The following is a 23107-nucleotide window of genomic DNA, read 5'->3' as shown; positions in this document are numbered from 1 at the left end:
ACCGTGGTTCAATAGCTACCGGCTGATTCATATACACTCATTATTGATGTATTGTACAAAATTTATCAAATTATATACTTCAAAAAATTAATTTTAAGCAAGAGTTGGAGCAGAAATTTATTTATGCTTTTAAGTTCATATTTAATAATCTATGTTTGGTGTAATGGGTGCATGCTCAATTTTACAAAAGATAGTCTTTGGTAAATGTTTAAAAGTGAAATAAGCAGTTACAATTGTAATTCACATTATAAAATGTATTTATTTCACGAATGATAATAAACTTCAATTACACAAAAAGAAATGACTTCCACATATTCAATCTAGTCCGGAATCGGTTGTTTAGTGGTTGCAGTTTGTTGCTGTGGTTCATAAGTGTTTCTAGTTTCTCGTTTTTTATATAGATAAGAGGGTTTCTTTTCCTGTTTGAATTGTATTACACTAGTGATTTTGGGGCCCTTTATAGCTTGCTCTTTGGTGTGAGCCAAGGCACTTGTTGAAGGCTGTACTTCGAGCTATAATTCTTTACTTTTTACACATTTTGACTTGGATGCAGAGAGATCTTATATGCACTCATACCACATTGTTTTTCAAAGGTTGATGTTTTATTGAAATTCATCCCATATTTGGCTTCATTTATAGCTCACTTATATATAAAAAAAAAAGAAAGAAGATGTGGTATGATTGCCAATGAGACAACTCTCAACAAGAGACCAAATGACACAAAAATTAACAACTAAAGCATATAGGTCAACGTACAGCCTTCCACAATGTGCAAAGCCAATACCACATAGTCTAATATATCAGGCTTGTTAAGCAAAGCCTTGATAACTAGTTTTATTCTCTTATTTTCTAAATTAAATTCACTGAAAATGATAAAAAAAAAAAAAAATTTTGCAACCCTGAAAATTATTTAATCTTCAGGAATTATGCATAATCACTAGAAAGTCCATCAGGGATTATACATAATAACTGGAATAAAGATACAGTTTCATTATAAAGAAACAGTTTAAACCAGAATGTTTCCATAGTACATGGATGCCCCACTCGCACTAACATTTTTCAAGTTCAGTGGACCGTGAAATTGGGGTCAAAACTTTAATTTGGAATTAAAATTAGAAAGATCATATCATAGGCAACATGTGTACTAAGTTTCAAATTGATGTGACTTCAACTTCATCATAAACTACCTTGACCCAAAACTTGAACCAAAACTTTAACCTGAACTTTGCACTATCATATTCTATGTTTAGTGGACCGTGAAATTGGTGTCAAAACTTTAATTTTGCATTAATATTAGAAAGATCATATCATGGGGAACATGTGTACTAAGTTTAAAGTTGATTGGACTTCATCAAAAACTACCTTGACCAGAAAAGTTAACATGAAGCGGAACGAACAGACAGACAGATGGACGGACGGACGCACAGACCAGAAAACATATTCCCCATAAATGGAACACAACAATGGGGCATAAAAATGATTAAAAGACAAACAGCAGTATACAAAACATAACATAAAATAATTAAGACTAAGCAACATGAATCCCGCCAAAACTGGGGATGATTTCAGGTGCCTATGAAAGGTGAAATGTTATGGGATATATTCTTAAAATCATATCTGCATTGCAACCTGTCCAGGTCGTTTTGTATTCAGAAGGCAAAGAACCACACATTTTGTCATAGGATCATGAGGCCCACCACCAGGTGCTGGAGTTTCTAACTACATTGAAGACCCATTGGTGGCCTTCAGCTGTTATCTGCTCTTTGGTCTGGTTGTTGTCTCTTTGACATATTCCCCATGTCAATTCTAAATTTTACATATGAAAAAGATTTAAACCAAATGATAACATGACAATTGATTTATCATACAATTTAATCTTTGTTTTATTGAAAGTCCCTGAAACCGAATTCGTATTATGGTTAAAATTTCCAGTGATTATTATCAGAGATTATATATACTGTAAATTAGGAAATTATTGCGATTTTGTCATATTACACTAAAATGTGTTTTTTTAATTTTTGCGATATTGAGAAAAATCCTATTTAAGTCAACTAAAAAAATTTCGAAATGCGAGTTTAAATTATTGCGATTATAACCCGGACGCAATTTCGCAATAATTTCTGAATTTACAGTATTCATTAAAGATTTTGGTGATTATGATTACTTGGTGAAAGATCACATTTTTTTCTATAAAACCCCTGATCATGCAAATCCACTGTAACTAATATATGTATTTATGAGTACAAAAAAGTTAAGAAAGAAGCAAGGGGTCAATCCAGGTAAATAATTACAGAAAACATCATAGCCAATACTATTAAAAGACAAAAAGATCAGCAAACATCAAGTACAAATTCAGATTACATTTTGTTTTCTTATTAATAGTGTTGTCAAATCGTACACTTTTGACTAACTGGTTACTTGGATAATCGTTCGACCGATTAACGGTTAATCTGTAGTTTAAGTTGATATTTGAAGGCCTTATCTAAAGGGTGCTATAAACAGTTTCGTATAAAAAACTAGGGGTTATTCCCCAACTAAAAATAGACATGGAGGGAAGTCCCTTTTTATCAACATAATTGGTGAAAAAGTATCATGTTTTTTGTATTTGGTTGGAAAGATATGTTAATTAACTTCAATTAAAGCAGGTTGAATAATTAAACTAATTTTAAAAATTAGATTAAAAATACATGTTTTGAGGGGAGACAACACTGTAAACAGTCTGTTTTTTTGGCAGTGAAAATTGAAAACTTATTTGCAGCCACTGTAGCTCTTTTCAGAGCAGGCGAACGTACCCTGAAGCATGAATTTTTTGAAAGACCAGGTAAAAATCTATGAAATTCATACAACTTTGATTATGAAAAATGTGCAGGTATCATGTCTTCAGGGGTGTGCACATGACCTGATTTCAGGTTTTTTAAGCTAAAATTAGGCAATGTTTTTCCCAGTTTCTCTGGATAAAACTTTTTTATACCATTAAAAGTACACTTGTTTATATTCCATTATAAACTAGAGAACATTCTGATTCCAGTGATATCTAGTTTTATACAAGTATCTTTATTAATCAGTCCACCACTAAGGGTCAATTATACATGGTCCCTCAAAATATGACGTCATAGAAAAAAACTGTTGATTGCACCCAAAGTACCCTACACATAGATATAAGAAGATGTGGTATGAGTTTCAATGTGACAACCTTCCATCCAAGTCATACATTTACGTTTTAATAATACGATGAATTGAAGTTTGTCCTTTGGTATAATAAAGCTTGTATTTCACAACTTTTGAGTTAGCATTTCGTTTAAAGTATGACAAAGCCTTGCACGACGGAGATTGCACATTCAGATGTAGGTCTACACAATATTAGATCAAAAATGAAATAATGAAGTAAATCGTAAAATTTAATCGATTTAAAGTTACTGTTAAAAAAACATGTATACTAATTATGTTTCCTTAAGATCTTGCCCGTAGCTGAAAGACAAGTTCTAATTAATTTTATATTTTTGGGTTAACAATAGCAATCAATATACTAGACAATTGATCTGTCAAATTAATTACCACAACAACAATTTTTAAAGAAAACATAACTGTTTAATGATTACAACACAAATTGATATCAAATCTATCAAAATTGAAAAAAAGTCCAGTTAACAGGTTAGCGTTTTTGGTATTCAGTATTCGGTCGTTCAAACAGTTAACCGGTTAACTGTCTACAACACTACTATTAAGGACCATTTCTCCTCCCTTTCTCTGTCCAAGAGCATCTAGTGCCAAGAAACCTATGTTAAGATTGATTCTTATCAACCTCCTGAATAGAGTGTTCTTTGTATAAACACAATACTGATACTTCATATAAGTAACTTATCTATATTGATTCAATGTAAAAAAAACCAAATTGTTGAGGATGATTTCAAATATTGTTAGTACAACAATAAAAACAACAAAATCAAGTAATCCAAGAAAAAAGTTCCTTAATAAACTGAAATTGGTACACTTGAATATAAATAAATCCACCAAAGATAAAAGTCAAAGGTGTATAAGAAAGCCTGAGCTGAAGTTAATACAGTTGTACCTAGAAAAGCAATTTGTTAGAACTGTTGACATAAAATTTGCTCATTGTGAAAAAAATTTTCCCGTAGCTATGAAACTACTAATAGTCATTTAAATTTGCAATTTTTTCATCAATGATTTCTATCAAATCTGGTCAACAAATTAAATTTGGTCTATATTTCTCTGATATGTGGGATGACTACTTTTAGATATACTTTGTAAGGTATGGTGGATTAACTTTGATAACATGAAACTGTATTAATCTAATCTAATATTTGATCTATGTTTTCTTAATTTTTAGACTAAAAGACATAGTGTTTAATTTTAAATCACAAAAGGTTAAGTATGTTAAGTACATATGATACAATCAGCTTATTTTGTGAACTTTTCCTTTTGATATTCAAAACTGTTTTTAGAAGCAGAAATGTTAAGGTAAAAATAAAAACCAAAACAATATTAAGAGTCTTTTACAAGAGCTGCATGGTCTAACTCCATGGATACAGGATTTTAACCAGATGCTCCGCAGGGCACAGCTTTATACGACCACAGAGTTCGAACCCTGAACATTGGGGCAAGTATGGACACAACATTCAAGCTTGATATACAGCTCTGAATTTGGATTGTGATTAAATAGTTGACACAACATAGGTTTCTGACACATAATGAATGTGGTATAAGAACTTAAACTTAAAAACTTTAAATTTCAAATTGGACATAACCTTTTATAGTCCAATATCCAAAATCTAAATACATGGTTAGATTCAGCATATCAAAGAACCCCAAGAATTCAATTTTTGATGAAATCAAATAAAGTTAAATTTTGGACTCTTTAGACCTCAATGTGGACCAATCTGATAACCGGGCCCAAACATCAAAAATCTAAATACATGGTTAGATTAAGCATATATCAAAGAACCCCATATATACAATTTTTGTTTAAATCAAACAAACTTTAATTTCGGACCGCAATTTGGACCAACTTGAAAACTGGGCCTATAATCAACAATAATGTGTCCAAAGTACACGGATGCCCCACTCGCACTATCCTTTTCTATGTTCCATGGACCGTGAAATTGGGTAATTATCTAATTTGGCATTAAAATTAGAAAAATCATATCATAAGCAACAAGTGTACTAAGTTTCAAGTTGATTGGATTTCAGCTTCATCAAAAACTACCTTGACCAAAAACTTTAACCTGAAACTCCCACTTTCATTTTCTATGTTCAGTGGACCGTGAAATTGGGGTAAAAAGTCTAATTTGGCTTAAAAATTAGAAAAATCATATCATAAGCAACAAGTGTACTAAGTTTCAAGTTGATTGGATTTCAGCTTCATCAAAAACTACCTTGACCAAAAACTTTAACCTGAAACTCCCACTTTCATTTTCTATGTTCAGTGGACCGTGAAATTGGGGTAAAAAGTCTAATTTGGCTTAAAAATTAGAAAAATCATCTCATAAGCAACAAGTGTACTAAGTTTCAAGTTGATTGGACTTCAGCTTCATCAAAAACTACCTTGACCAAAAACTTTAACCTGGACGGACGAACGGAACCACAGACGGACGGACGGACGGACAAACGGAGCCACAGACCAGAAAACATAATGCCCCTCTACTATCGTAGGTGGGGCATAAAAATCTAAATATAGACTTAGATTCAGCATATCAAAGAACCCCAAGGATTCAATTTTTGTTGATATCAACCAAGTTTAATTTTGGACCACGATTTGGACCAACCTGAAAACTGGGCCCATAATAAAAATTATAAGAACATGTTTAGACTCAGCATATCAAAGAACCCCAAGGTTTCAGTTTTTGTTGAAATCAAACAAAGTTTTATTTTGGACCACGATTTGGACCAACTTGAAAACTGGGCCCATAATAAAACTAGAGGCTCTCAAGAGCCTGTATCGCTCACCTGACTCTACTTTTTGAAATCATATAAAAACAGATCAAATTTGACTACAAAGTAACAACACTTGGCCAGCACCTCATAAGGAAAGGACTATTCATGCTATGTTCGATTTCATTCAATTCCTTGGTTCTCTAGAAGAAGACTTTTGTATGCATTTCCCATAGGGTCCTATGTTAAACTAAGCCCCCCCTGGCGGCCATCTTGGATGATGGATCGGCTACAAAGTAACAACACTTGGTCAGCACCTCATAAGGAACATTTATGTCATGTTTGGTTTTATTCCATTCAGTGGTTCTCTAAAAGAAGTCATTTGTATGAATTTCCCATAGGGTCTTATGTTAAACTAAGTCCCCCACTGGTGGCCATCTTGGATGATGGATCGGCTACAAAGTAACAACACTTGGTCAGCACCTCATAAGGAACATTCATGCTATGTTTGGTTTCATTCCATTCAGTGGTTCTCTAGAAGAAGTCATTTGTATGCATTTCCCATAGGGTCCTATGTTAAAATAAGTCCCCCACTGGCGGCCATCTTGGATGATGGATCGGCTACAAAGTAACAACACATGGTCAGCACCTCATAAGGAACATTCATGCCATGTTTGGTTTCATTCCATTCAGTGGTTCTCTACCATGTCTACAAGAGGTCATTTGTATGCATTTCCCATAGGGTCCTATGTTAAACTAAGTCCCCTGCTGGCGGCCATCTTGGATGATGGATCAGCTACAAAGTAACAACACTTGGTCAGCACCTCATAAGGAACATTCATGCCATGTTTGATTTCATTCCATTCAGTGGTTCTCTACAAGAGGTCATTTGCATGCATTTCCCATAGGGTCCTATGTTAAACTAAGTCCCCCGCTGGCGGCCATCTTGGATGATGGTTCAGCTACAAAGTAACAACACTTGGTCAGCACCTCATAAGGAACATTCATGCCATGTTTGATTTCATTCCATTCAGTGGTTCTCTACAAGAGGTCATTTGCATGCATTTCCCATAGGGTCCTATGTTAAACTAAGTCCCCCGCTGGCGGCCATCTTGGATGATGGATCAGCTACAAAGTAACAACACTTGGTCAGCACCTCATAAGGAACATTCATGCTATGTTTGGTTTCATTCCATTAAGTGGTTCTCTAGAAGAAGTCATTTGTATGCATTTCCCATAGGGTCCTATGTTAAACTAAGTCCCCCACTGGCGGCCATCTTGGATGATGGATCGGCTACAAAGTAACAACACTTGGTCAGCACCTCATAAGGAACATTCATGCCATGTTTGGTTTCATTCCATTCAGTGGTTCTCTAGAAGAAGTCATCTGTATGACGAGGGACGACGATGGGACTTGGCCCTTCTGGCCAGGTGAGCTAAAAATCTAAGTACATGTTTAGATTCAGCATATCAAAGAACCCCAAGAATTCAATTTTTGTTAAAATCAAACTTCGTTTAATTTTGGACCCTTTGGACCTTAATGTAAACCAATTTGAAAATGGGACCAAAAATTAAGAATCTACATACCATGAATTCAAACAAAGTTTAATTTTGGACCCTTTGGGCCCCTTATTCCTAAACTGTTGGGACCAAAACTCCCAACCTTCCATTTATGGTCATAAGCCTTGTGTTTAAATTTCATAGATTTCTATTTACTTATACTTAAGTTATGGTGGGAAAACCAAGAAAAAAACTTATTTGGGCCCCTTTTGGCCCCAAATCCTAAACTGTTGGGACCTCAACTCCCAAAATCAATCCCAACCTTCCTTTTGTGTTCATAAACCTTGTGTTTAAATTTCATTGATTTCTATTAACCTATACCAAAGTTATTGTGCGAAAAACCAAGAATAATGCTTATTTGGGCCCTTTTTTGGCCCTTTATACCTAAACTGTTGGGACCAAAACTCCCAAAATCAATCCAAACTTTCCTTTAGTGATCATAAACCTTGTGTCAAAATTTCATAGATTTCGATTTACTTAAATTAAAGTTATAGTGCGAAAACCAAGAAAATGCTTATTTTGGCCCTTTTTGGCCCCTAATTCCCAAACTGTTGGGACCAAAACTTCCTAAATCAATCCCAACCTTCCTTTTATGGTCATAAACCTTGTGTTTAAATTTCACAGAGACGACAGACGACGATGACGACTACGCTGACGCCAAGGTGATACCAATATATGACCAAAAAATTTTCAATTTTTGCGGTCGTATAAAAATTGAGGAGTCCCAAAGTTGCATACCTACCAACATTTTAAATTTCCCATGGGGGTTGTACATGCAATATGGCTGTCATAGTCCTACAAAAGCTTTAAAGGGGCCTTCACATTTATTTTTATGTTGTTTATTTACTTCTTCATAGTTTTCCAAAGCTTTACCAATAGTAAAAGTGATTGTTTTGTTTTAAATTGCGGACAAAATTCCTACTTCAAAATTTCAAACTGGGAGCCTCCATGGGAGAAATCTCCCACAAATAGTGACAGTGTACCGGTATGAACTTGGCAACTTTAGGCGTTTGAAGTATTTAAAGTTTTTGCATTTATCATATAAATAGCTCCGTAAAGGAGAGCCTTATAAAGATAAAAGAGTTCACAGCATCTTGATACTTCGTGTTGAGTAAATTCTCTCCAGAATTAAATGGTCCAGTGGTAGATATGTATAAAATGCCCCCAAAAAAATGCAAATATCCATAGTGAAAAGTTACCTTTTCTCAAATGCTGTGTGTATCTGAACTGTATATTATTTTACTTTATTTGCAATGAAGAAATTATTTGAACAGATAATTTTGAAATGGAAAATTCAATGGGTTTGGAGTCATCAAAAAATTTCTATACATTATCAAATATAAAAGTTTATTTTTAATAATACTTCCTCAAATACATTTTATGTGATTGTAAAAAAATATTCAAAATTGCCTTTGGAGCCACAACACTTGCCAGATCAAATAAACAACGAATAAAGGATAATTTTAAAACACTCCCTGTCAAATGCAAAAAACATGTTTAGCCTGTCTGATTCATTTTTATAGAAGATACAAATGTCAACAAATTACTAGACCATTTCAGGAGAAATCAGGATACAAAGCTTTGTTAATAGCTAGAGCTCACTTCATGTGACACTTTATTGTGCTTTTAGCATACCCCAACTTGCTTTTCAAAGTATATTGGCAAACAAAAAGTGAGCCTTGCTGTTTGAATTATTCTGGTTCCTAAACTAGAGGCTTTTAAGAGCCTGTGTAGCGCACCTTGGTCTATGTGCATATTAAAGAAAGGACACAGATGAATTCATAAAAAAAAATTGTGTTTTGGTGATGTTGATGTGTTTGAAGATCTTACTTTACTGAACATTCTTGCTACTTACAATTTTCTCTATCTATAATAAACTTGGCCCTTTAGTTACAGAGGAAAATATTTTGTAAAAATTTACAAAAATTTACCAAATTTATGAAAATTGTTAAAAATTGACTATAAAGGGCAATAACTCCTTAAGGGGTCAACTGACCATTTTGGTCAATTGACTTATTTGTAGATCTTACTTTGCTGAACATTATTGCTGTTTACAGTTGATCTCTATCAAGAATAGTATTCAAGATAACAACCAAAAACGGCAAAATTTCTTTAAAAATTACGAATTGGGGGCAGCAACCTAACAACCAGTTGTCCAATTAATCTGAAAATTTCACAGCATTTAGATATTGACTTGATAAAGAATTTACCCTTGACAGATATGCTCTAAATGCTTTGGTTTCAGAGTTATAAGCCTAAAGCTACATTTTACCCCTATGTTCTATTTTTAGCCATGGTGGCCATCTTGGTTGGTTTGCCGGGTCACCAGACACATTTTTTAAACTAGATACCCCAATGATGATTGTGGCCAAGTTTGGATAAATTTGGTCCAGTAGTTTCAGATAAGATTTTTGTAAAAGTCAACGACGCCGGACGCCAAGAGATGAGAAAAGCTCACTTGGCCCAGGGCCAGGTGAGCTAAAAAGGTCAGTTTTGTATAACACAAACTCAAATAAAGCTTTCAGAATCCTAGCTGAAACCCTGGATATGCCTGCTTGACAATTCCTAAAAGTGCTTGCACATTACAATTCATCACTATCAATCTGCTGACCAAATAGAACAGAAGAAATGTGAGACTATAATTATTGCGATTTAAGAAAAATCTGCAAATTACATATACATATATATGTATCAGTTACACTTTTTTTTTATTGTATCACAATGTTATTTCTTATTGTTGCAATGCTCACCCAGTCACATTATTCCCATTGATTAAAATCTCAATATGATTTCTGAATTTCATGAGTAAAAATATCTTACCACAGATTACATGATGATGGTTTTACATTCTGTCAACCCTGAAATAGATAGTAAAATATCTTTCTTATTTAAAGTACTTATTAAATCAGTCATATAATGTTCTATTTTCATGATACAAGACACAAAGATCTATAACTGACATAAAAACTATTTATATTTGCTGCATGCACTCTACTGGCAGTATAATATACACCTTAATAAAGATGTTTACATCTTCATATTTTGGTCTCTGCCTTGGTTCACATAGCTCACTCACATATATTTATAAAGGTACTCCATTATATAATTATAACTGTTTATTAAACATACTACACATTTCATATAAGACAGGTTCACAACAATATTAAATTCCAGCAATAGATGTTTATATGACAAATGCTATTCTCAAAGTCATCCCAAACTATCAAAACTAAACTCTATATATCAAATTAACTGACCCTTTAGCCTATTACTTAATATTCTAAATTTAACTTATGCATCAAACCTCTGACCTTTTAATTACCAAATAGAAATGCTGAATTAGACAGAACCTATTTACATTATAATTCTTAATGTCTTAAGTAGTGGTCAAACAACAATTAATTACAATTTATTACTCTCTAGAACTACTGATACTAAAACCAACACCTGTTGTTTACAACTAAAATCTACACATGCAAAATCTTATATCTTCAACATAAAATAATTAAAATACTGAAAGTTATATTAATATTTCTTATTTAATAAAATAATTGTATTTACTTTCTTTGCGTAATAAGAAGTAATTTGGTTCTAGTAGACCTTTATATAATTATTTTGGCGCCTTTTTCTAATTATCGAGAAAACACCAAAGCGAGTTCTACAGTTATATTTAGATATTATTTATTACAAAGTTTTTGTATGGAAGATTATTTTTTTTTTTTCTTGTTCTAATTCATATTATTTATATTTGTAGATTGCGTGATTCCAGAATTGTGTCGATAATTTGGACTTTGAAATAATCTAATACAATTTGGACTAATATATTGAATATGAATGAAATATTTTGTTGAAAAAAGTTTATTAAAACTGCTTTGGTGCATCTCTCAATTCACATAAGTCTTTAGTTGTCTTTGAAGTAATCAGAAAAGTTTTATGTTCGGATGAGCAAGCGAAGGAGAACATAAAAAATGATACTATCAAATTTGTCAAGTAAATTTACTCTCCTATAAAAGGTTAGATTTGTCATATTTGTTCCGAATTAATTAATTTTTCTAAAATTGAACTTGAGCATACTATAGATGTGCATCATACTCAGCAAAGTTGGTATTTTATGATTTTATTTGTCTAGGGTGCAGTAACTTCCTACACATACAAACCAAATGTTAAAACAGAAAAAAGATATGACCAAATATGTAAATGTTTAGTTTACAAAACTAAAGAAGAATAGTCGCCAAAATATTTGAAAATGATTATTTTACAAAATTCATGAATAAGGCCTGTCATATAACCTAAATATAAACAAAATTAAAACACAATTATGTTACAAAATTTTGTTCATGTAAAAAATAGAACATTTTTGATCACTTAAACTGCCATCTAGACCTGCTTGTACAAAGGTTAAACAGTAGTTACAAGCTGGTTTATCTAGGTGCTTTGCCAAAGATGCATCTAGTTCCTAGGTAATTTAAAAAAAAATATTTCAGTTCTATAAATTTTTTTCTTCCTGTGGGTCCTTAAAGAAATTTGCTGGTCCTCACTTTTATTTCTATTGCATGATAAACCACCAAAACTTTTGGTCCTTTCCAAATTTTGGTAGTCATAACCTTTGGACCACAACTTTTTGAGACCTTTGCAGTATTTTTCACAAACCAATGTTAATAAATATTTAGATTATTCAGAAAACTATCATGACACAGTAAAATAAAGCAGAAACTTAGTTTCAACTTACTCAATTTTGCATTCAATGAAATAAATGGCTGCATTTTTTTAAGACATCCGTAACAGCTCTTTATCAATAGGGAGAGGATGTCACTAATGTTGTTATAACTCATGTGTCCAATCCTTTTTGCTATTTGTGCATTTTTTTTTTTTTTTTTTATCTGAACAGCTTATCAGAGACAAAGGTGTGAGCAATGAATATTTTGAATAAATGGACAACTTTGTACTATCTGACACTTTCTGATGTAACCAACGAAAATATTGGTTCCTGTTTCTTCACATCCTTCTTCTTGGCACATGCTAATATTGCTAAACAACTAAAAACTTTAGGGAAAAATAAAGATGCCTTCAATAATCATCTTTATTTATTCACATCAAAAACAAAACATCTTCTTAAGTTATCATATGAAAAAGAAAACGGGCAAATTCGTGACACTCACTCGGGTTATACTTAAGTGAAACCTCTTTATATTCAATGATAACCTCTGAAAATGATTATAATGCACAGGTTTTGTTTTATTGAATAAACAAACAGAGTGTTATAATTTCATGAATAACAGTGAGTATGATACGAAAGATTGGTTTTTATATACAGTGAATTCATTATTGTTCGCTGGATACCAATTTTCAAGGATTTTGCGAGTACAGAAAAACCACAAATTTAAGTGTTTAACGAATTACAAATGTTCCAAATAAATATATGCTGACTAAAAGAAAACCATGAAATGTAATATCAATCAAAATGGAATTTTCCTCAATCCACGAAAATTGTACCCACAAAAATAAATGAATCCACAGTATGGTATGAAGCCTCGCCAACTTTAGGTCATGTGATTAGGTAATAAATGACAATTAATATGTTACAAAACAAAAAAACAACAACGTTTGCTCATGTGTTTTAAAGAATAGGAAAAAAATAACATATTTCATCTTATAACATGATAAGCAATTCATTTTTAACCTTTTAATCTCACATCAAAAAGTCCATATCAAAACATATATCTCTCAGTTCTCTTAAACTGAATTTTAATGTGTGTATTGTTATGTGTTTACTTTTCTACATTGGCTAAAGGTATAGGGGGAGGGTTGAGATCTTATAAACATGTTTAACCCCGCCGCAATTTTGCACCTGTCCCAAGTCAGAAGCCTCTGGCCTTTGTTAGTCTTGTATGATTTTTAATTTTAGTTTCTTGTGTATAATTCGGAGTTTAGTATGACGTCCATTAACACTGTACTAGTATACATATTTTTTTTTAAGGGGCCAGCTGAAGGACGCCTCCTGGTGTGGGAGTTTCTCGCTACATTGAGGACCCATTGGTAGCCTTCAGCTGTTGTCTACTCTATGGTCGGGTTGTTGTGGCTTTGACACATTCCCCATTTCCTTTCTCAATTTTATAAAGTAAAAATAACCTGTAAATGTAAATAATATTTGCGCAAGATCTTGGGTCTCGGTCATAAAACTTTACTCAGTACTCCCGAGTACAAAATAAGTGCTCGAAACACAAAATCCAGTATTTTGATTGGTCGATTATTGAGTCTGAGTACAAAAATCGTGCTCAAAAGTTTTATTACCGCAAGGCCTTGTCTAATATCGGTATCTATCGCACATCTTTTCAATCTATATCATAAGTAAGAAGACACCATCATCTCTATAAGTATCTGATGAAAGGTCTTTCAGTGTACAAATATAATAGAAATCTTATCTACATGTAAACAAACTTATATATTAAAGTACAAGTGTACTGAACTATTGTCATCATGTTCAATTCTCACATAATTTGAAATTAACCCAATAACTGATTTTAAAGGGGCTTTGGTTCAAGATAATATTTGTAAGTGAAAGGTCCTGGACTTTTGATATCTTCAAAACAAAGTACAGTAAATTCAAAAATCATTTCTTGTATTTATTATTGCAATTTTGTCATTTTCGACTATAATGCAATTTTAATTTCTGCGACATTGAGAAAAATACTATTTAAATTATTGCAATTATTACCCTGTCCCAGTTTTCGCAATAATAAAAACATTGCAATAATTTCTGAATTTACAGTATATGATTCTTTTACAACTTGGGAGCCACTTCAACCTTTTTGTGGAGTAGTCATCACCTTTTCATATATTTCGAATTACAAACATACACCTATTGTGAACATTTCATAGGGACATAAATAGATTTGACAAACATCTGATGCATTTGATGACAAGTTTTAATCACATCTGTGATTAAAAATGTTACAATTAACATCTGATTAGTCTCCGATACTTATGATTCAATAAGCAAACTTGTCATGTATTTCATCTTAAATTCTCTACCTAATCACATATTATGAGTTTGGAAAAAGCACACTATTCCAGCGGCTCATATCTATCACTTATTCATAGGAAGTGTCCTTCATAGTTTAAAACAAGAGGCTCATTAGAGTTTGAATAGCTCACCTGGTAAAGACATTTAATTCTAAGATTAATTTTTACCTTTCAATCAATTATGATAATGTTATTTTTGTAAATCTTGTATTGCTGATAATTAAATTATGGTATGTACTAATGAAACTGAATGACAAATATCAAAAGTCTAATATTAGTACTCCCTCATAAATACAGTTCTGGTTTTTTTTTGTGTTTTAACTCCACTTTTCAGCACTGCTTTTGGGATATTTTGTGGCAGCCAGTTTTTATTGGTGGCAGGAAGCAGGAGAAAACAACTGACCTTCAACAGGAAAAATGACAATCCTATTCAATTAAGATTGGAGTCGAGTGCTCCAGCACGAGTGGGGTTGGAAATTACAACCTCAGTGTTGACTGGCTTAGGTGATTACAGTAGTAACTACTTAGACCACTCAGCCTGACCAGGGCCCTATTTACAGTTATGAAAGGCAGGACTTCCTAAACTGCACATGAATACCAAACAGCAATGGTTTATTAACAGTAGTACTGTTATACTAATTTTTAACAAATTACAGCATTAACATTAATGGAGAGGCCTTGCACAGGCTTACCTGTTGGTCATCCCCCCCCCTTTTTCCCCTTTTTATCCTGGGTTTTGACCAGTGGCCGTTCCAGCCATTTAAAAAAGGGGGGTTCCCAACCCAGGACAAAGGGGGGTTATTATATGTTCCCATTCAAATGCATTGATCGCCCCTGGATCCGTCAATTGTTGGGACCTCCTTTTAAAATTGGCTGGATCAACCACAAAACTATCATTGTAAAATACACTGAAATCGGTGGTTCATTTATATCTGAAAGAAATTCCCCCTTTAGTGTACATGATACTTCATCACAACAATCCTTCAAAACCCTTAGAATTTTCTGTTTTCCTAATTTAGGCATAAGTTGTACAAACATTTAAGACCAAAACTTGACAAGTACCAATAAAATCACTATCTATGTAAATTTCCAATTGTTATAATTAAAGTAAATGTTTTAAGTAGCCCTGGTAAATGACAGTATTATGTTGTATTATCTGTTATTGTATAACAGTTTTCGTGTAATAATTTTAGCCATGAACCTGACATTTAAAGGTCTATCGCTTTGTACTTTTTGTTCAGGGGAACATGATTTACAAATACATATATGTACATATATGTATTGTTCAAAGACAATTTTAAATCAGAAGGAATAGATAGTGCATGTTATGTACAGGACGCTTTTTAGAAGTTCTAGTATTTAACTTTAATATTTAAAATGCAAAATATTTCAGTTTGCTGACATACATTTTGTGTTTAAATATTCTTCACCTAAATTCCCATTGCAAAGTAAGATTAGGCACTAGAGACTTTTGTTGTGATAAATCATAAAGTAATTTAAAAGTGTTAAGCTTGAAAAAGAATTTGACATGGCCAAGATTATGAATACACAACAACAAAATTTTGTATGTAATGTTTTGGTTTCTCTTACAACAGTGAGGATTTTGTGAAGTCATAAAAAATAACAAAAGAAATCATTTCATGAAAAATAATCAAAAGCAGCAAAAAAAAAAAAAAAAAAAAATATGAGACACAAATCACAACATTCTCTCTTAGACATCAAAATATGATACAATCTTCATGAAAAATATATGCATATTTTTATTTTTTTGGGGCTGAAGGTTATAAAAGCTTTTTGTTTAGCATCACAGAATATTGAATATTCAAAAGAAGAATTCGTTTGAATGGTTTACATTTGACATTTCAGGGCCTTTTATAGCTGACTATGCGGTATGTGCTTTGAGTATTGTTGAAGGTAGAAGGGTCACCTTTAGTTGTTAATTTCTGTGTCATTTGGTCTATTGTACAGAGTTGTCTCATTGGGAATCAAATCACATCTTCTTATCTTTATATTGCTTAATATGATATGATTTATTCTTGTCATCTCAATGTAACAATGGTCGTTGAGACTAAAATTAATAAAATTAATGCTTTTGTTAATGACTAATGCCTAATACAAAAAAAAATTGTGTATTGCAAAAGATTATATTTTAAAACATCAAAAAGAGATGTTGCAGTACCTACTTCTATTACTTCTAATTCACAACATGCAGTGGCGGATCCAGGGGGGGGGGGGGGGGGGGGGGTCCGGGGGTGCGCACCCCCCCTTTATTTTTGCCGATCAATGCATTTGTATTGGGACATATATTTTGCACCCCCCCTTTGCCCTGGGTGCCCTGGGTTAGCACCCCCCTTTCAAAAATTCCTGCATCCGCCCCTGACATGAAAAAGGCTTAAGTGTTAACACAACCTCTAAAACAAAAATTATTACATTATCGGTAAATAAATACTCGACAAAATAGAAATTAAATTTAATTTAATTATATTTTACTCACATTTCAACCACATAAACTTTTAATCCTAAACAACACACTCGAAATAACGTAATAACATGAATGAATTCACCTTTATTATTTCAAAGGCTGAATAAAAGTCCATTAGTTGCCCTTGAGCTGAATAACAAAATTCACTAAAGAAAGCATATTTTTAAATTTCACTTTTAACGTAAAGTTAATAACAGATACATCATTTTCCTCCAATACTCTGTCAAGTGAAAGTAACTTCTTATCAAAGCTAATGAAAGCCAAATTTCAATTAAAATAATAAAACTATTCATAAAAAAAAACTGTAAGTAAAAGTTTTTACCTGAACAGGTAGTAAAGATAGGTCTAATCTGTTGGTTTAAATGATTTTAAAAGTATGTTTGTCATGCAACTCACGTTCGTGATTAAAACCTTCTTCAAATCAATTAATTTTTTACCGATTATTTATAGAAAACCGTGATTACAAGCATGTTACCAGTTTACAAACCCTTTTTGTGTCAAAGTAGTGTATACCAAATATCTAAGGAAGTTTGTAGCTAGTTGTTAAAACTTGTTCAAGTGGTGTACCCATAACCTTTTCTTCAAGTGAAGCTTCACACATAGGTCATTTAGTACATGACATCTTTTCTATGCTTCATATAAAATTGAGAATGGAAATAGGAAATGTGTCAAAGAGACAACAACCTGACCAAAGATCAGAAAATAGCTGAAGGACACCAATGGGTCTTCAATACATCTAGAAAATCCTGCACCCAGAGGTGTGTTTCAGCTGGCCCCTATACAAAAATGTATATAAAAATACAGGATGTATCTCAACCTCTCATTGATCTTATGCTACCTAGATATCTTGGCTACCATTTCATAGTCTGCTCTATTAAACACTAGTCTGATGCCCCAGACTAGTAAAAATTTAATTCGGACAGGCAAGTATTTGTAAAACTTTTTTTTTGTTCAACAAGTTAGAAAAATGTCAGAAATAATGGTCTTTAGATTAGAAGTTTAAAAAGATTTTGGAGCAGACTAATTTCAGCCTGATAATGATGATGTGTACTTTGTAAGTAAATTTTACATCTGTCATGCCGGAGCCACTTCCTGTTTGCTAATTTGAAACTTTACTTTTGATATATAGAGAAAATTTCATCAAAGTTTTCTTGGTTTGTATGGAAGGGATTGATTTTATATTTGGTCTGCAGCTTGATTATGGAGGAATGATCAGTTATGCTTCAATATATGCAATCTCAATTATTCAATTTCATGCTGCAATGCAGTTTCAGACCTGGTACTGGTCTTGAATAATATCCATTCCAGAATTGTTCGAAATTTAGAATTTCTGGAAGCTATCCATAAAAAAAGCCAAAAAAATAGTCTTTCTTTCCAAAAAAATTAACCTTTTCCAATTTCCATCTCTGAAGGTGCCGCTTTAAATAATGTGTGGTAAAAAAATTATATCTTTAACATAGGACATGGGGTTGTCCTTTGACCTAGGAAGTTATGAATCATCCTTTGATGCTAGTTAATATTCATGTCATGTAAATCATACCAGTTCTCTAGATATAGAGGGGACACAATTTGTGAAGGACAGACGGACAGACGGAAAAACTGATCACTATTGGGCGATCTGCAATTAGTGGCTGGGCCCTGATAAAAAGTAATGTGGTTATGAAACAACAACCTGACAACACACCACACTAACTTCTTGCATCCAAAATACCAAGTATTTTAACAATAGACAAATATCTTAACCATTTGTCAAGCTTTAAAGCATCATAATCTGGTTTGACTAGACAAATTGTGAATGACATATGAGATGAATTTCACTTTATCTTAAAATGTCCATTTTTAAACATGAGAGAAAAATTACATATATTTTCTTCGATCAAATATCTTCAAATATAAATTATTGATGTCATCAAAAAAGGAAACAAAGCTTATCAAGATATTAAAAATACAGAAATTAGCTCTCCTTTCTTCAATTAAGTTTAAGATTTCGAACATATTTGGACTCAAGCATCACTGAAGAGACATTGATCATTGAAATGTGCATCTGCTGCAGTAAAACTGGTACTGTTAATGTTATTGCATTGACATATGCACACCAACTTCAATTTCAAATATTCTACCATTCCAATGTTGGTACATCTTTTTATCAACTTACACAAGATAAGACAATTTGGTGTCATAGCAATCTTCAAGAAGTTTAACTCAATCAAAGTTCATGCAATGTGAAATGAAAACAATGCGATCAGATTAATCCTGGTATTGAGAAAATTCATTTTTATCACTGATTCCTATTTCAAGTTGCAAAATAATGTTCGTTACATTAAAACTAAATTTAACTTAACTATGAGGTCTTTTAATGTGTTCAGGCTTACTTCATGACTTTAACTTTCTTTTGAAATTAAGCAATGTTTATTCAATCATTGTTACAAATAAAGATTTAAATGAACTCTCTACTCTTTTCTCGTATAATCTTGTTTTAAAATTAATATTTAGAAACACTTTGAATTACCTGATTATGTGCAAAACTTCAGGTAAATTAGTTTTAAAAAAATAACAGAATTTTTAAATGCCTTTATAGTGCAACATGCAGTTTTTTGGTATTAAAAAAACCACCATCTCCGAATAATAGTAGTATATAGACACTTAAGTATGAAGTATATTATACATATAAAGATTACATGCACCGCAGTGAGTTGTTTTTTCTACAGGGCACCTTAAATCAAACTAATTAAGTTTATTGTTGTTGTTTATAAATGCATAGTAAAAAACAAATCTCAAAACATTAAAGTGAAAAAAGTTTAAAAAATAAATAAAAAGCAACTGTCTGCAAAACAAAACTTACATTAGACTTAGTAAAATCCTATTTGAAATATTATCCATGTAAAAGAGGAACCATCAAGGGAAATGTGAACAAGAATCTTGTTTAAATTAATTTCTAGGTAAGTTAAAAAGCCAGACAAGGACATTTCCTACAGAAAATAAGGTTACCAACAGGGTTCCTTAAAACTTGTTCGTATAAAGTAGAAAATAGCTTACTCAATCTATAGTCTTTCTCAAAGAAAATAATTAATAATCCTTTAAATAGTGATTACATTTTCTTTGAAACTGTTTGATTTTTTTTACTTTCTTTTATCTTAGGAATGCCCCCTATTGGACCTTTTTATTATGTATTACAAACATATTTAGCCAGATGTTGCCATTTATTGAATTGTCAATATTGATAAAAGTTTGTTTCAAGGTCATTCACGGTAAATATACTGTGACTCACAAATCAGAAGATTCCAAGATTATACAGGGACCAATCTGGCCTTATCTTGTCCTAAAAATAGAGACCAGCTGATGGGCTCAGGGTCCCCTAATCAACAAGGTCTCCACAAATATATATATTATAGGCTTACCTCTGTTCTAGAGTCAGTGGGATCACCGATTATTGATCTAAGTTCTTGCCTTGGAAGATTAGGCATTCGTTCTGTATGTTTAAGCTTTGTATAATCTCTGCGTTGCTGTAAAAGGTGATATATGCATTGACTTTTGATGCAAGACTGCTATGCATTTGGCAAATGTAATACATTGCCTGTATCTGAAAAAGAAAATCACAAATATTATTAAGTCAAATGGGCATCAAATATTAACCAAGGCTCTGTGTTGAAGACATAATGGTGTTTCTTTTACAAATTGTGACTTGGCTGGAGAGTTGTCTCATTGGCACTCATACCACATATTCTTATATCTATCATATATTATCCTATAGAACCCCTACCAAATATACTGAGGATAAAAAGAAATGCAACAATCTTTTAGGCTGATTGTTGTTTCCTTAAGGTTTAGTGTTCTCTAATTGTATAATCATTATTGTGCATGATAATATCTTCAAGATCACTTACAAAATATTGCTGTAATTTAAAAAATTATTGGGTGTTTTTATTATTGCAAATCCTCAGCCAATGGAAAAAATGAGAAAACTTTAGAGCCATTGCAAAAGTTAAACGAAGGACCATCCCTACTGAAATTGTAAATTTGAATTTTTATTATTACAAAGCTGATATAATACTGTCACAAGTTCACATTTATATAAATGTCACAATAATTTCTAAAGGACAAGGTACGATAAGGTCTGTTTTTGGCCCCCCTATTTTTCCATTTTTCAAATTATGTTTCAGAAAGCTACTTATTATGTTAAAACATTCCCTGAGGTTTGAAGTTTGTTTGGATGAACTTCAAAACCCCTTATTTCTGCAACTGGGTGAGGTGAGGGGCATTAACTTTCTGTTATTATTCAAATATTGTAATTATTATTCATTTTGCAGGTGATTTTACAACAATTTTTTATTTTTTTAGTGCCTGCGCCAACGTGAAATCAAGATGCTATCTACTACAAGAAGGCACACGCTGAAATGTCTGCCTTCTTTACTAATCATTGATATTATGTTGATAGTCCCAAATATAAAGCTTTCTTACAACTGTCACACAATTTTAACATTAACCAAGAAAAGTAAACATTGACCAATGAACCATGAAAATGAGGTCATGGTCAGATGTCCATGCCAGGTAGACATGTACAGCTAACAATTCTTACATACAACAGATATACATGTAGCTGACCTGTTACTTATAGTTTAAGAAAAACAGATCAAAACACAAAAACTTATCACCAAGCAATAAATCGTGTAAATGAGGTCAAGGTCAAATAAAACCTGCACGACTGACATATAGATCATAAAATATTTCCATACACCAAATATAGTTGACCCATTGCATAAAGTATTACAAAAAAAGACCAAAACACAAAAACATAACTATAACCAATGAATTATGAAAATGAGGTCATGGTCAGATGACACCTGCCAGCTAGACATGTATACCTTACAATCATTACATACACCAAATATAGTAGACCTATTGTATACAGTTTAAAAAAACAGTCCAAAACACAAAAAACTTAACTATAACCAATGAACCATGAAAATGAGGTAAAGGTCAGATGACACCTGTCAGTTGGACATGTACACCTTACAATCATTCCATACACCTAATATAGCAGACCTATTGTATACAGTATAAGAAAAACAGACCAAAACACAAAAACTTAACTATAACCAATGAACCATGAAAATGAGGTCAAGGTCAGATAACACCTGCCAGTTGGACATGTACACTTAACAGTCCTTCCATCCACCGAATATACTAGACCTATTGATTATAGTATCTGACATATGGACTTGACCACCAAAACTTAACCTTGTTCACTGATCCATGAAATGAGGTCGAAGTCAAGTGAAAACTGTCTGAAGGGCATGAGGACCTTACAAGGTACGCACATACCAAATACAGTTATCTTATTACTTATAATAAGAGAGAATTTAACATTACAAAATTATTTACTTTTTTTTCAAGTAGTCACTGAACCATGAAAATGAGGTCAAGGACATTGAACATATGACTGACGGAAACTTCATAACATGAGGCATCTATATACAAAGTATGAAGCATCCAGGTCTTCCACCTTCTAAAATATAAAGCTTTTAAGAAGTAAGCTAATGCCGATACGCCGCTGGATCACTATCCCTATGTCAAGCTTTCTGCGACAAAAGTCGCAGGCACGACAAAAATGAGCTATTGCTCAAACCTGTAAAATAGAAAAGGGTGATGATGTACACTTTTATAGAAAAATCTGAATGATCAAAATTATGACTTTTATTGCAAAACTTCACAAATTTACACACTGATGTTTAAAGTTTTCCTGTGTAAGTAAAAGCTTGCTGTGTGAAAGTTTTGAAAAGTGTTGGGAAATTCATAATGCTCACCCTAAAATACCTTCAAATATGACTGAAGGTTATACCTTTACAAGATGTCAGTTTACAATTTTACCTGTCATTTTTGTTCTAAACTGCTCAAGTTTTGGAGAAAAAAACAAAACTGAATTTTCCCCTATGCTCTATTTTAAGTAACAGTGGCTATGATGGTTGATGGATCAAATATACAGATATTACATTTGAACAAGATTCCCTAAAGAGCATTCAGGGGTAAATTCAGTAAAAAATCTCCCATTGACTTTAATGCTAATCTATGTATGGAAATAAATTTATACCTGATTTACCTTTAGAAATTAAAAACTTTCATATATCATTCATGAAAGTACAAATGTAGCCCTAT

General features: G+C 32.5%; 1 protein-coding gene across 8 annotated transcripts in view; it reads right to left on the bottom strand.

Moving 5' to 3' along the window:
• LOC143062663 (uncharacterized) overlaps positions 1-20523 on the bottom strand; it is a 95568-nt gene extending 75045 nt beyond the window's left edge. For 6 of the 8 annotated variants that reach the window (XM_076234362.1, XM_076234359.1, XM_076234365.1 and 3 more), the window contains exons 1-2: positions 16967-17191; positions 10270-10307 (exon numbers count right to left, since the gene is read on the bottom strand). The gene's annotated coding sequence lies outside the window, so the exon portion shown is untranslated. Of the gene's footprint in view, positions 1-10269; positions 10308-16966; positions 17192-19796; positions 19864-20352 lie in introns of those variants that run through there. The other 2 variants (XM_076234361.1, XM_076234360.1) reach the window with 2 other exon arrangements.
• Between the last annotated feature and the right edge of the window lie 2584 nt (positions 20524-23107).

Source organism: Mytilus galloprovincialis, chromosome 2, assembly GCF_965363235.1.
Source record: "Mytilus galloprovincialis chromosome 2, xbMytGall1.hap1.1, whole genome shotgun sequence".
In the NCBI taxonomy this organism is placed as follows: Eukaryota; Metazoa; Mollusca; class Bivalvia; order Mytilida; family Mytilidae; genus Mytilus; species Mytilus galloprovincialis.
This window is presented reverse-complemented; position numbering and strand designations above follow the sequence as displayed.